Genomic DNA, 13,533 nt, shown 5'->3' with positions numbered 1-13,533 from the left:
CCCAGTTATGCTTCCTGTTAAGCCTGTGGAATTGTAACTCAATTAAACCTCTTTTCTTCATAAATTACCCATCCTCAGGTAGTTCTTTATAGCAGTGTAAAAACAGACTACTACAGAAAATTGGTACCAGAAATGGGGCACTGCTATAAAGATACCTGAAAATGTGGAATTGACTTTAGAACTAGGTAATGGGCAGAGGTTGGGACAGTTTGGAGGGCTCAAAAGAAGACAGGAAGATGTGGGAAAGTTTGGAACTTCCTAGAGACTTGTTAAATGGTTTTGACCAAAATGTTGATAGTGACAGAGATAATGAAGTCTAGGCTGAGGTGGTCTCAGACAGAGATGAGGAACTTATTGGGAACTGGAGTAAAGGTCACTTTTGCTATGCTTTAGCAAAGAGACTGGGAGCATTTTGCCCCTGCCCTAGAGATCTGTGGAACTCTAGAGAGACGATTTAGGGCATCTGGTGGAAGAAATTTCTAGGCAGCACAACATTCAAGAGGTAACCTTTTTCTAAAAGTATATACTCATATGCGTTCACAAAGATAATCTGATATTGGAACTTATGTTTAAAAGGGAAGCAGAGCATAAAAGTTTGGAAAATTTGAGGCTTGACCATGTGCTAGAAAAGAAAAACCAATTTTCTGGGGAGAAATTCAAGCCACTGGCTGCAGAAATTTTCATAAGTAAAGAGAAGCCTAATGTTAATAGCCAAGACAATGAGAAAAATGTCTCCAGAGCATTTCAGAGACCTTCATGGCAGCCTCTCCCATCAAAAACCTAGAGGCCTAGGAGGAAAAAATGGCATCCTGGGCCAAGCCCAGGGCCCCACTGTTCTATACAGCCTCAGGACACTGTGCCCTTTTTCCCAGCTGCTCCAGCTCCAGCCATGGCTAAAAGGAGCCAAGGTACAGCTTCAGCTATTGTTTCAGAGGGTACAAGCCCTAAGCCTTGGTGGCTTTCATGTGGTGTTGGCCCTGCAGGTGCACAGAATGCAAGAGTTAAGGTTTGAGAGCCTCTTCCTAGATTTCAGAAGATGTATGGAAACAACTGGATGCCCAGGCAGAAGTCTGCTGCAGGGGTGGAGCCCTCATGGAGACCTTCTACTAGGACAGTACAGAGGGGGAAATGTGGGATTGGAGCCCCTACACAGAGTCACCACTAGTGTACTGCCTAGTGGAGCTGTGAGAAGAGGGTCATGATCCTCCAGACCCCAGAATGGTAGATTCACTGACAGCTTGCACCATGCATCTGGAAAAACCACAGGCACTAAATGCCAACCTGTGAAAGCAGCCTCAGGGTCTGTACTCCACAAAGCCACAGAAGTGGAGCTGCCCAAGGCCTTGTGAGCCCACCCCTTGCATCAGCATGCCATGGATGTGAGACATGGACTTAAAGGAGATCATTTCAGAGCTTTAAGATTTAATGACTGCCTTGCTGAGTTTCTGACTTGCATGGGGCCTGTAGTCCCTTTGTTTTGGACAATTTCTCCCATTTGGAACTGGAAGATTTACCCAATTCCTGTAACCCCATTGCATCTTGGAAGTAACTGACTTACTTTTTATTTTACAGGCTCATAGGTGGAAAAGACTTGCCTTGTCTCAGATGAGACTTTGGACTTGGACTTTTGGGTTAATGCTGAAATGAGTTAACACTTTGGGGGACTGTTGGGAAGGCATGACTGTGTTTTGAAATGTGAAAAGAACATGAGATTTGGGAGGGGACAGGGGACAGCAGTAGAATGACATGATTTGGGACTGCATTTCCACCCAAATCTCATCTCAAATTGTAATCTCTATGTGTTGAGGGAGGGCCTGGTGGGAGGTGATTCAATTATGGGGGTGGTTTCCCCCATGCTGTTTTCACAATGGTGAGTGAGTTCTCATGGGATCTGGTGGTTTAAAAGTGGCACTTCCTCCTTCACTGTCTCTCTCTCCTGCCACATGGTAAGACATGCCTTACTTCACCTTTGCCTTCTGCTATGATTGTAACTTTCCTGAAGCCTCCTAGTCATGTTTCCTGTTTAGCCTGCAGAACTGTGAGTCAATTAAACTTCTTTTCTTCACAAATTTCACAGTCTCAGGTAGTTCTTTATAGCCAAATGAAAACAGACTACTATAGCATGCCACAAGATCAAGGACCATCTCTTTCTATTTTGTTGCTCTGCTATGCAGGGCTTCCACTCTCAAGGTCGCCTCATGGTCTAATCTGGCTGCTGCTGCTCTGGCTATCATGCCCATATTCCAGACAGCAGCAAGGAGGACAGGAAAGGAGAAAGATACATTCCTCTCTTTTAACTCACACTTACATCCCACTGGTGAGGACATGCTATAAAACCACACTTAGTGAGATGGATATGGTGGCTCATGACTGTAATTCAAACAATTTGGGAGGCCAAGGCTGGAGGATCACTTGAGGCCAGGAGTTTGAGACCAACCTGGGAAACATAGCAAGACCACATCTCTAAAAACATTTACAAAAACAAAAAACCCACACTTTTCCTTCTAAGAGAAGCCAGGACAGGGAGCCTTTATTCCAAGCTACTCTGTGGCCAGCAAAGAAATAAGAAGTTCTTCCACAGGGAAGAAGGGGAGAGCAATTATTGTGGAAAGACTGAGGTCTTTTCCACACACATCCAAACTGTGATTTCATTGATATTATTGCTTGGGATGAGATTAGAGTATTTAAAAGTTGAGGCCATTGAAAGAGAATGATTAAGGACATTAAGTCCAGGTAACAGGTGGGTGTGGTAACCATCGCGAAGGCAGTAAGAAGTGTTGAGCGTCTGCATTACTCCAGGATCTGGAGTTGGTACCGTTAGCACAGCTTCCTTCCTCTTGCAAAGGATGCCCAGGCTTAGAGAGGCTGGGCAGCTGGCTCTGCTGCCTCTAAGGCCAGAGCTCACACCCTCGTCTCTTCCCAGGATTGCAGCAGCCACTGACCCAGGGCTCTCCCAACAGCACGGCTTCTTTCTGGCCCACCCTCCATCACAGAGGCTGCAAAGATGGAGTCCTCCCTTTCCAGCTTCCCTCGCAGCTTGGGGTGTCCCAGGGACCTGATGTAAGCATTAAAGCATAAAACAAGGTAGGGAATTTGGGACTGTCATTGATATTGATTTTGACTCTGGATTCTCATTGATTTCAGAACCACACATGTCCTCAGGAACTAGCCACAGGCTGCCCGGCCGCCTGAAAAGAAACTCATCCAGCAAATTCAACCTTGAATTATAAAAAGGAAAAAGTGCCAAGTGCAGTGCTTGACACGTAGTAGGTACTTAGCATTAATTTATGCTTATAAATATTCCACACCAGGGCATTCCAAGTGTATTCATTCTTTCCTTAAATGCATTTAATGCATGGAAAGACTTAGACTAGTGCCAGGCATAGAAAGTACTCCCTAAGCGTTAGCCACTATTCTTATGATTATCATGGCATTGTTGGGATTGTCATCATTCATTCATTCAACAAACATCTCTCGCACCCCCATGTGTGCTGTGCACGGCCTTGGCACTGTGGAGTCGGCAATAAAAAAGGCAGAGTCTCTGCCCTGCTGGGAGCCCAGCCCCTAAGTGATTCATCCCACACTTAATAAGCTTGAGTTGTGATTCATGCCAGGGGCCCTGAAAGCATGAAGCAGGGCCACTGAGCTTACCCGGGGCTTCCCTGGGGAGCAGCTGTCATGAGTTGAGTCCTCAGGAACCAGCTGGAGTCCACCCAGCTAAGAGTGGAGAAGAGCTCACAGAGCTCCAGAGGCTCATCCAGGGCTGCTCAGCAAACCAGGCATGAAGGCCAAAGACCCTCTGTACTGGCCGCCTTAACCAGCTTGTCGGGCCTCGGCTCCCAGGCCCAGAGTTTGGGACAGGGCCAGGCGGGCTCAGAGCAGGCCAGGCCTCGGCAGATGCTTGTGTGCTGAAGGCAGGGTAGCGCTGCCTGGCTGCCTCCCTGACCTCCCGGGGCATCTCCTTTGTGTGGCAGTACTGTCCCCCATGCCGAGCCCCTTGGGATCCAGTTTCTGTGGAGGCCAGGCTTGCAAAACCCAGGGTATTGTCCTGTAACAGCAGGCTCTGGGGTGGGTTCAATGAAAATCCAGCCCTGCATGGATTCTAACCTGAAAAGAATTATGTTACATCAATAGATGGTGCCCATAATGTGCCAGCATCCAGGGCTTTTAATTGACTCGGGCTTAATTAATGATTGGGAGAACATCCACGGACAGCCCGAGGCTCCAAAGGGAGGGGCTGGGGATAGATTAATAACATAAAGGACTGGATGGAGACACTCCGTTCAACTGCTGCTAGACCCTGTGTGGAGCTGGCTTTGGCGTGTGACAGTACAAAGTGGGATGGGAAAATATTTGATGAGAAAATGCCTCATCTTACGCTGAGAGGACCTGCTCCTTCCCTGCTGCTCAAATCAGAAGTTACAGCTTGAGACACATCTGCGCCTGCCTTCTCATCACATTCAGTGAAGACACCCACTCTAAGAATCCTAGGACAAAGTGACCCCGAGGACTGGACCCGTCTTATCCTTGATAGTTTGGAGACTCGTTGGTTTTTGTTCCCAAGGAATTCTGCACATTTTCTTGGAGTCCTTTCTGTGGTTTCTAAGATAATTTAATGCAAGTTCTGTGAACATGTCTTTGGAATTTTATTAGCATGCCATGAGGGTTAGTTAAGAATTCCATAGAAGCTGGGGGACTCTTCCAAGTAAGAATTCCATGCTGTTTCTGTGAGAATTCATTAAGGATCACATGGCAACTCTGAGAGATTTTCATGAAAATTCATTGAGAACTCCATAGGTCTTCTATGAACATTCCCTCAGACTTGTGGAAAAATTCTACAAGAAGGAAGCACAGATGACATGAACATTTTAGGAGCAACCGAAGGAAGTGCAGCAGGACTTACGGGCGGGCTTATAAAAGATTCCATGAGGCTACTTTGCAAAAATTCCATCCAAATGTTTCAAGAATTCCGTAGGAGTTCTTTGGAAGCGTGTCAGAGGCTTAAGCACATCCACGGCAGAATTTTCTGCAGGAGTCGCCACTGCCTTAGCACTACGTCCACATGTGTCAGAACCCCGGCTCCAAATCACTGATCAGGGAGGCTCCCTTGAAAGACACTCCTACTTTCTTTTTCTTTCTTAGTTTCATTTTTAAAATTTCTTTTACTAAAATGAAAATCAGTTTGTTAGAAACATACTCTCTCTGGATACCTGCTGAGGGTTAGAACACAATGAATAACTGACTATGGAAACATACCACAAGGAAATGGAAGAGTTAGGACTACTCTGAAGAGGAAAGAGTCTTCAAATCTTTCCCTATGAATCCTGTGAAGAATGTGTGCTGATTGACAACATTTCTCACATGGTCTGGTGTCAGGGGCAAGGACATGGGAGTGGCGGCCAGGAGTCCCTGGTTCTAGTTCCAAGGCTGCCATGAGTTAATGGCATAAGCTTGGGCCAGTCTCTGGGTCTCAATTTCCCCTTTTGTAAAATGAGAATTTTTTTTTTTTCAAGGGCCAAATGTCCCATGTTTATTTACATATGAAATGTGTTTCATACAGTTATGATGGATGGAGTGCTTAACATCCGACAGCAGCAAGACCTTTCGAGGAACTGAATACAGTATATCATGCAAGTATCTATATATACACAAAAGAATTCCTTTCCTTAAAAAAAAAAAAAGTACAAAACATGTTCAGGGATAAATACAAGGTATAAAATGCAAAAGAAAACACAAAACAAAACCAAAAAATAGAACTCTCTCAGAGAACTATAAACAGAAGGGACAGAAGAGTATCTCTGCTGCATTTTAATAAAGCAGAATTACCAGCATTAAATATACTCTTGAAATGGCTGAACTAAACCCAGGTGGCTCAGCGCTTAAGGTAACGGCCAATTGCAATACACAGGCGGTTGCACTGATAAGTCGGTGGTTGAAGTTGTCCATCCCAACTCTAAGCACCAGAACGTTTGGCAGTAGCATCCAGAACAGGAAACACTAACTCTTTTGACAGTAAAGGGTTAAGTCAACTGATTTTTTTTCTGTCAAGAGCCAGAGAAATGCTTGATAGTCTTAGTTGTGTTTCTGTAATAGTTAATAAATTACATGACAAAAATATGACTATATAAATCTATTGGTCTAACTACGTATTTGTAACTTTTATAGTAGTCCAGCCCTTTCATTATTTTCCCTCCCTGTGCTCTTAAAGCCAGCCTTGCAGATCTGCCCAGAAAACTAGTCCCATTTTTTTCTTTTGAATAGTTTTCCCCATTCCTCAAAATGGAATTGAGGAAATCAGCATTCCTTATTAGATTCCTGGCTTCAGTTTTTATTCACGGCTGGGAAAGGAGTGACCTGCAAGGCTGCTTTAAACACCCTTCGGTGTGGCCTGAAGGCAAAGGCACGCCCATACTGGAGTATAGTTGTCTCAAATGTGAATCACTCCCTCAGGGCAGGCACATCGAGGAAGTGCTAAGACACTTAAAAGTTCCTAGTGTTTTTGAGACCCACGATTACTTACAATTTATGTAGTGAATTCTAAAAATTAAAAACACTAAAAAAGGTATTATTTTAGCCTGTAATTTGTTAACCCATTCAAAATCCAAACATACAAAATAGTTTATTTGAATTCAGGAACTGCCCCTGTTACTAAGAACACTGTTTTAAAGAAACGGTACAAAAAGAAAAATTCTAACCCAAAGCAACTCAGATGGTTTTCCACTAAATACTGACACAAACATGTAACAAATAGTATAAAAAGTTATTCATTTAAATATATACAAACTCTTTTAAACTCAAATACTGTTTTAATACTTACCGAGGATATATACCATGAGCTGAAGGAAGGTATGTTGAAAGAGACTATGTTGCAACATACACTGTTAACTCTATTATACTGCAAACTTTTTGTAACAAAAATGTCTTTTTTATTCCAATGCGGACAGGGATTTTTCCCTATGGAGCATCTGTGGCTATTTCTCAGCTGAGCTCATCCTTTTGGATTTGATGAAGGCCATGCCCTGTGTCCTCATGTTGAGTATTTAAGGCAGCTTCAGTTTCAAAAGTTTTTGCGCACACTTTGCACTTTCTGTCTGACATGGTGCCATCGGGGGATTCATCCTCATGGCTGGGTTTGTTCTCCTGTTGGTTATCATCCCCAGCCCCATTTTGCTTGGACACTGGCTGAGGTTCCCTTAACCTGTGTACTATGAAGAAGTGCCTGGACAGAGAGATGTGAGACGTGTAGCAGAGACTACACTTCCGGCACTGGTAGGAAGAACCATCCGATTTGTGCTGAGGGATGTGTTCATGGAACTGCAGCAGGTTTTCAGTGGAGAAGCTGTTTGGACTAACGGAGGCAAGATGGTGCACTTCCGGGTTCTTCATCACCAACTTTTCCCATGCCCACGAAAATGCAGCTGGTGCCCGGGAAGGTGCAGACCAACCGGGCATGCGCCAGGTGACACCAATCCGAAGAGACCAAGATTTACCTGGTCGCACCTACTGAATGCCCCCTGACACGCCCATGCCCTGCCTATTGCCCTCCCACTCCTAGAAAAGCCGCTCCCGGCAGACGCCCTGCGCGGACTTCCCAGCCCCCACTCCCCTGGGGACTGTAGGAACTCCATCCGAGGGCTCCACCGGGCGACTCTCTTGGCCTCTTTTGCCGGAGGCCAACAGATCTCTCCCTACCCACCTACTTCCCTGAAGCTGGGTGACCAAAGAATAAATTTGCAGTTTTGCTCCTACCCTTGCCTACTCGCTGGTTCTTTTGTGCCCGCTCTGGTGGTCTTAGAAAAAACAAATCAGAAGCCACACAGGGCACACTTGTGGACCTTAAAGACATTGATTTTCAGCTTTTTCAGTGGTTGAATGATTGCTCCTCTGGGAGGCCTGAAGTCCAGAACCGGTTTTTTCAGCTTCCACTTGGGACTGGGGACCTTGGTGTCTTCTTTTATTTCTGCTTCCTCTTCATTGGTGGCGTCTCGTTTCTTTCAGGTCAGGGTCCTTGATGCCATGCTTCAGCTGGACGTGCTTCTTCCGCATCAACCAGTTGGCAAAGGTACGTCTGGAGTCTGGGCAGTGTGAGCAGACGTACACTTTCCTGATGCCTTTGTGCGTGATCCGGTTGTGTCGGCACAAGCTGTGGGATGAGCTGAAAGGCTTGTCACACTGGCGGCAGGGGTGCTTCTTCACTTGCTTCCCATGCTCCTTCCTCACGTGGGATATGTACACATCTCTCTGCGTGAACAGGTGGTCACACTCCCAACACGTCCACCCAGGACTGGCCACTTTCTTGGTTTCCATCGAATTTTTCACAAGAGATGGAGATTTTTTTTCCAATTTCTCTTTCCCAGTCATGGATTTGGTGTCCTCTTTGTTCTGATTTGCTGAATTTTGAGTTGCAGGCTTAATGCTCAAAGGCAAGTTTAAACCCAAATTTGGAGGCCCTTCAATACTTTTCAATGTGCCATGCATAGACTTGATATGGTCCATCATAAGTTGCTTCTATGCATATAAAAGAGAACAGTCTGGACACTTGAAAACAGATGCCTTCTGGTTTTCAATGTGTTGATCAAAGTGGCGATAGAGCAGGGTTTGCAGGGTGAACACAGTGTCGCACATGGAACACTTATATATTATTTTTGGTTCTCCTATCTTGATGCCACGATGCTGAAGGTAGGCGTGGGAATGTGTGCTTGGGGCAGACTTAAACGCCATTGGGGCCGGGCGTGGTGGCTCAAGCCTGTAATCCCAGCACTTTGGGAGGCCGAGACGGGCGGATCACGAGGTCAGGAGATCGAGACCATCCTGGCTAACACGGTGAAACCCCGTCTCTACTAAAAAATACAAAAACTAGCCGGGCGAGGTGGCAGGCGCCTGTAGTCCCAGCTACTCGGGAGGCTGAGGCAGGAGAATGGCGTAAACCCGGGAGGCGGAGCTTGCAGTGAGCTGAGATCTGGCCACTGCACTCCAGTCCGGGCGACAAAGCGAGACTCCGCCTCAAAAAAAAAAAACAAAAAAAAAAACAAAAACAAAACAAAAAAAAAAAACGCCATTGGACAAACAGGACACTTGTGAAGACTTCACAGTGAGAATCTTGAATGCGAGACTTCAGAGCAGCCATATCAGAGTACACAACACTGCAATGCACACATCGAAAACCAACTCTCCTCGTGTAGTGCAGACAGTTCTCAGTGACATGGGTCTGGAAATGCACAGACCTGCAGAAGGCACCTGCACTCAGGGCAGGTGTATGGAGATTTGTGCTGACGGATTCTCTGGTGTGATACATAACTGCACCAGATTGGAAGCAGCATCTGGCAGATGGTGCAAGTCTTTTGTCCACTTGGATCTGCAGCCTGCTGGAAATGTGTAGCCAGTGATGTCTCGTCCTAGAAGACTTCATTACACTCCAAACATTGTAGACTATGTCTACACAGTTTGGAGGGGCCTTCAACTAGAAGCATGGCTGGGGTGATGGAAGTGCTTGAAGGAGCCGATATGACTGTCCCAGTTATGCCAGACTGAATTTTTGTGAGAGTGTGTGTGCCGGCTCCCACAGGGCTCTAAAGAGTGGAAGTTGAAGTGGAAGTATTGCTTGATGGAGAAACTATCATTTGATCTGCTGGGACTGGCTTTAAAATTAAGTGGGAACGTTGCATTACCATCCCTTTCTCCTCATGCCCATGGGCATGGGAAGGGAGGCTGCATTTGTTGTAAAAAACGAGGTTCTTTGTACAATGGTTGCACGTTACTTCGATGCGCATGCTCCGTCTATCGGAGTGCTGAGTCAGACTCTTTTCAAGTGCAGAGGAGTCCCCACACTCCAAGCACTTGTATCCACGTGTCAGTAATGTGATCCCTGCATTGGCGGGAGGACTGAGGTTTGGGATGTAAACAGGGGTTGGATTGACACTGCTCAGCACCTTGTTGAAAGCTTCCATCACAGAACTCTGCAAGGACGACATCACCTGTACTTAAGACACATTTTGGGGGGGTTGAGAGGCTGCTGAGTTGATTATTGCCTGCTTTATTTGTTGCTGAGGTTTGGTTAGCACTTGGTGGAGTTCAGAGGTGGCCTGGGCACCCTGAGGCAAAAGGTTAAGGTTGGCAAGGTGCACAGTCTTTGGCACGAGTTTGGCGTTGGCCAGGCTGGATGCCAGCACCATGACAGTTTACTGCTGGATGGCATTGGCGGCTTTAATGATGGCACTGCTGGTGCTCAGGACAGAGGCAGCAGATATGACCCTGACTTTCACTGTGGTGTTGTTAGTGAGCTTCAAATTAATGACTTGGGATTCTACCGTCTTCACAGTGGACACTGGGAGGAAAACAGTAGCCACAGGCTTGATTGTGACCTGTTTGGGGGTGAGCTCTGCAGGGGAAACTGACCACGTGGTCATGACCACGGACTGGAGAGGCACCCTGCGGGGAGAGGAAAGGACAGCGACTGATGCTAGAGACGAAAGAATGGATGTCACAGAGGCTATCGGGGACTCCATCTGCTCGGAAGGTTTCTTCCCAGAGTCAAGATCCACTTCTGGCAATACCCTGGTCACTGTTGTCTTGATTTCCCCAGAAGATGTCTTTTTTTTTTTTTTTTTTGAGACGGAGTTTCGTTGTGTCGCCCAGGCTGGAATGCAGTGGCGCGATCTTGGCTCACTGCAAGCTCCGCCTCCCAGGTTCCCACCATTCTCCCGCCTCAGCCTCCGAGTAGCTGGGACTACAGGCGCCCGCCACCTCGCCCGGCTAGTTTTTTGTATTTTTAGTAGAGATGGGGTTTCACCGTGTTAGCCAGGAGGGTCTCGATCTCCTGACCTCGTGATCCACCCGCCTCGGCCTCCCAAAGTGCTGGGATTACAGGCTTGAGCCACCGCGCTCGGCCTTAGAAGATGTCTTAATGGTTTTCATGTGAACTTTGGGATTGCTGGTGTGGACCCTGCAGGAGAGGACGGGGAGCCCTTGCTGCTGTTCTCACTTGAGATGCTTCTGGGACTATCCAGTTGCTTTAGGGGTGGTGTTTTTTTTTTTTTTTTGGTCCACTCGATGAGATTCTGGGATTCAGGAGACTTGTCGGCTGCTCTCTGACTGTCGTTTACTTCTTTTGGTAACAGGGAGGATTCCCTCGAATTGACCACTGGTTCTTTGCAGGAGTCTGAAGCCGCCTTTTTAGGGCGGAGAGCTGCGATGGCAGCAATGCAGGATGACTTTGTCTTCATGGCACAACACCAGGGAGGCCGGTGTCATTCTTGTTGGAGCTCGGCTTCCCATCCAGGACTCTGTTTTCCAGCATTCTTTCAATTTATCCTCTGCTTTTCTGACTTTAAAAGGTTCATAAACACTCAGGTTTATAGATTTGGCTTCTGCTTCTCTCTTAACAACTTTGTTTTTCTCCATATTGCCTGATGTAGAGAGCCCCGTTTTGCTGGAGTTTTCCCCTCCAAGTGCCTTTAGCGTATCCTAGCCCTGCCGGGGAGCCGACCCTGTCAACACGTTGGACCTGCAGCTTAACATGTCCTCCTTGTCAGGGGGTCATCCACCTCCGTCTTCTCATCGTCATCAAACTCTTCAGCACTGAAGATCAGGCTAAACTGACTGAACGTCAAGTCTTTCAGAGTCACCTTAGGGGCAGGCACGTCTCCTTTCAAGGACTTCACTCCATCTTTACTGTGACTGTCGAGGGAGGACGCTGTGAGAAATCCATTATGTAGGCCATCGCCAGTGGGGTCATGGCCATCTTTCTCCCTGCCCTCGACCAAGTGGATGTTCCCAACATTCTTGATGATAACACTGACACCCACGTCGGAAGATGATGGTGCGTGGGAGTCATCGTCTCCCTGAGCATTCTGCTTCATGTGGCTTTTCATGGTCATTGTGTCCAGACTCAGTAGCTGCTTTAGGATCGACCGTATCTGGGATGTCAAATGCTGCCAGGAGGTCATCAAAGTCTGGGGTCTTCATATGCCCCAGGGTCATGAATTTGAGCAGATGTTCTTGTGAACCCTGACCTTTTGGAAAGACTTTAGACCAATGTTCAGTTACTGTCACACGGCTGCATTCTCAACAAATAGGAAAGGGTTAAAAGTAGCCCCAGTCAACAGGCCTTTTGGCCTTCATAATAGTCAGAAGCATCCCCAACATCCTTTAGTAGCGTCTGAAAGAAAAACCACAAAACAGAACATACCCCTTTCCCGGGGTTGGCCTTTGTGGCGGTCAAGCCCGGGCGTCTGGGCCGCAGCTCCTACGACCTTTGTTGAGTGCAGTCCCGCTGGCGGCTACTGCTGTGGCTGCTGCTGCTGTGGCTGCTGCTGCTGTCGTCCGAGCGGCGGCGGTGGCAGGGGTGGCTTCCATGTTAAGGGCGTGTCATCTGCGTTCTTGCTGCCGGGGTCTGTGCGTGCGTGTGCGGTGGAGCTGCCTCGCCGAGCGTCTGGCCCAGGCACCGCGCCTCCCGTAGCACTGCGCTCTAGGCCTATGGCTGGGGGTGCGGGCCTGGGCGGCGGCGGCCGCCGTAAAATGAGAATTTTTAGACTGGGAAATCCCCATGGATTCTTCCAATCCTGACAGTCTGTGGTTCTGCAAAGTAATAATGATGGTGCTGGTAATGATGATAATGGTGGTGATGGTGATGTTGGTACTGATTGTGTTGGTGGTGTTGGTGGCGATAATACTAGTTGTAATGGTGGTGATGGTAATGATGGTGACAATGATGGTAGTGATGACGGTGGTGATGGTGGTGGTGGTAATGGTGATAGTAACAGTGGGTTATGGTGATGACTGATGTTGCTGATGGTAGTGATAGTGATGGTAGTGATGGTGGTAATGATGGGGTGATGGTGGTGATAGTGGTGACAGGATGATGGTGGTAGGAATGATGGTGGTGATAGTGATGGAGATGATAGTGGTGGAGGTGGTGGTGGTTGTAGTGATATTGATGATGGTGGTGGAGGCTGTGGTATGTGATGGTGGTGGGGTGGGGATGATGGTGGTGGTGATGGTGATGGTGGAGGTGATGGTGGTGGTGATGATGGTGATGGTGATGTTGGTGGTGATGATGGTGATGGTGGTGGTGGTGATGGTGGAGGTGATGGTGGTGGTGAGATGGTGATGGTGATGGTGGTGGTGATGATGGTGATGGTGGTGGTGGTGATGGTGGTGGTGATGGTGGTGGTGATAGTGATGGTGATGATGGTGACAGTGGTGGTGATGATGGTGAGGGTGATGATGGTGGTGATGGTGATGGTAGCGATAGTGATAATGGTGATGGTGATGATGGTGGTGATGGTGATGGTGGTGGTTATGATGGTGATAATGTTTGTGGTGATGGTGGTGGTAGTAATGATGATGATGATGATGATGGAGGTGGTGGTGGTAACAACAGTAATTACCATCCCTGAGCATTTATACTACTGCTGTGCTCTTCTTAAACTCCCATATTCAATCATTTGAGATAAGAACTATATTTATCTCTCCTAGTTTATAGAAGAGGAGATTGAAGCCCCCAGAAATTTGATGGAGGTCACATGGCTGATA

At 47.2% G+C, this 13,533-nt stretch overlaps 1 pseudogene; it reads right to left on the bottom strand.

Moving 5' to 3' along the window:
* Window positions 1-6,971: 6,971 nt before the first annotated feature.
* LOC117086286 lies at window positions 6,972-12,056 on the bottom strand (annotated as a pseudogene).
* Window positions 12,057-13,533: the final 1,477 nt, after the last annotated feature.

The sequence above is a fragment of the Trachypithecus francoisi genome, unplaced genomic scaffold (assembly GCF_009764315.1).
Source record: "Trachypithecus francoisi isolate TF-2019V2 unplaced genomic scaffold, Tfra_2.0 Lachesis_group1, whole genome shotgun sequence".
NCBI classification, from domain to species: Eukaryota; Metazoa; Chordata; class Mammalia; order Primates; family Cercopithecidae; genus Trachypithecus; species Trachypithecus francoisi.
The sequence above is the reverse complement of the archived record's forward strand: the minus strand, read 5'-3'. Positions and strand labels throughout refer to the sequence as shown.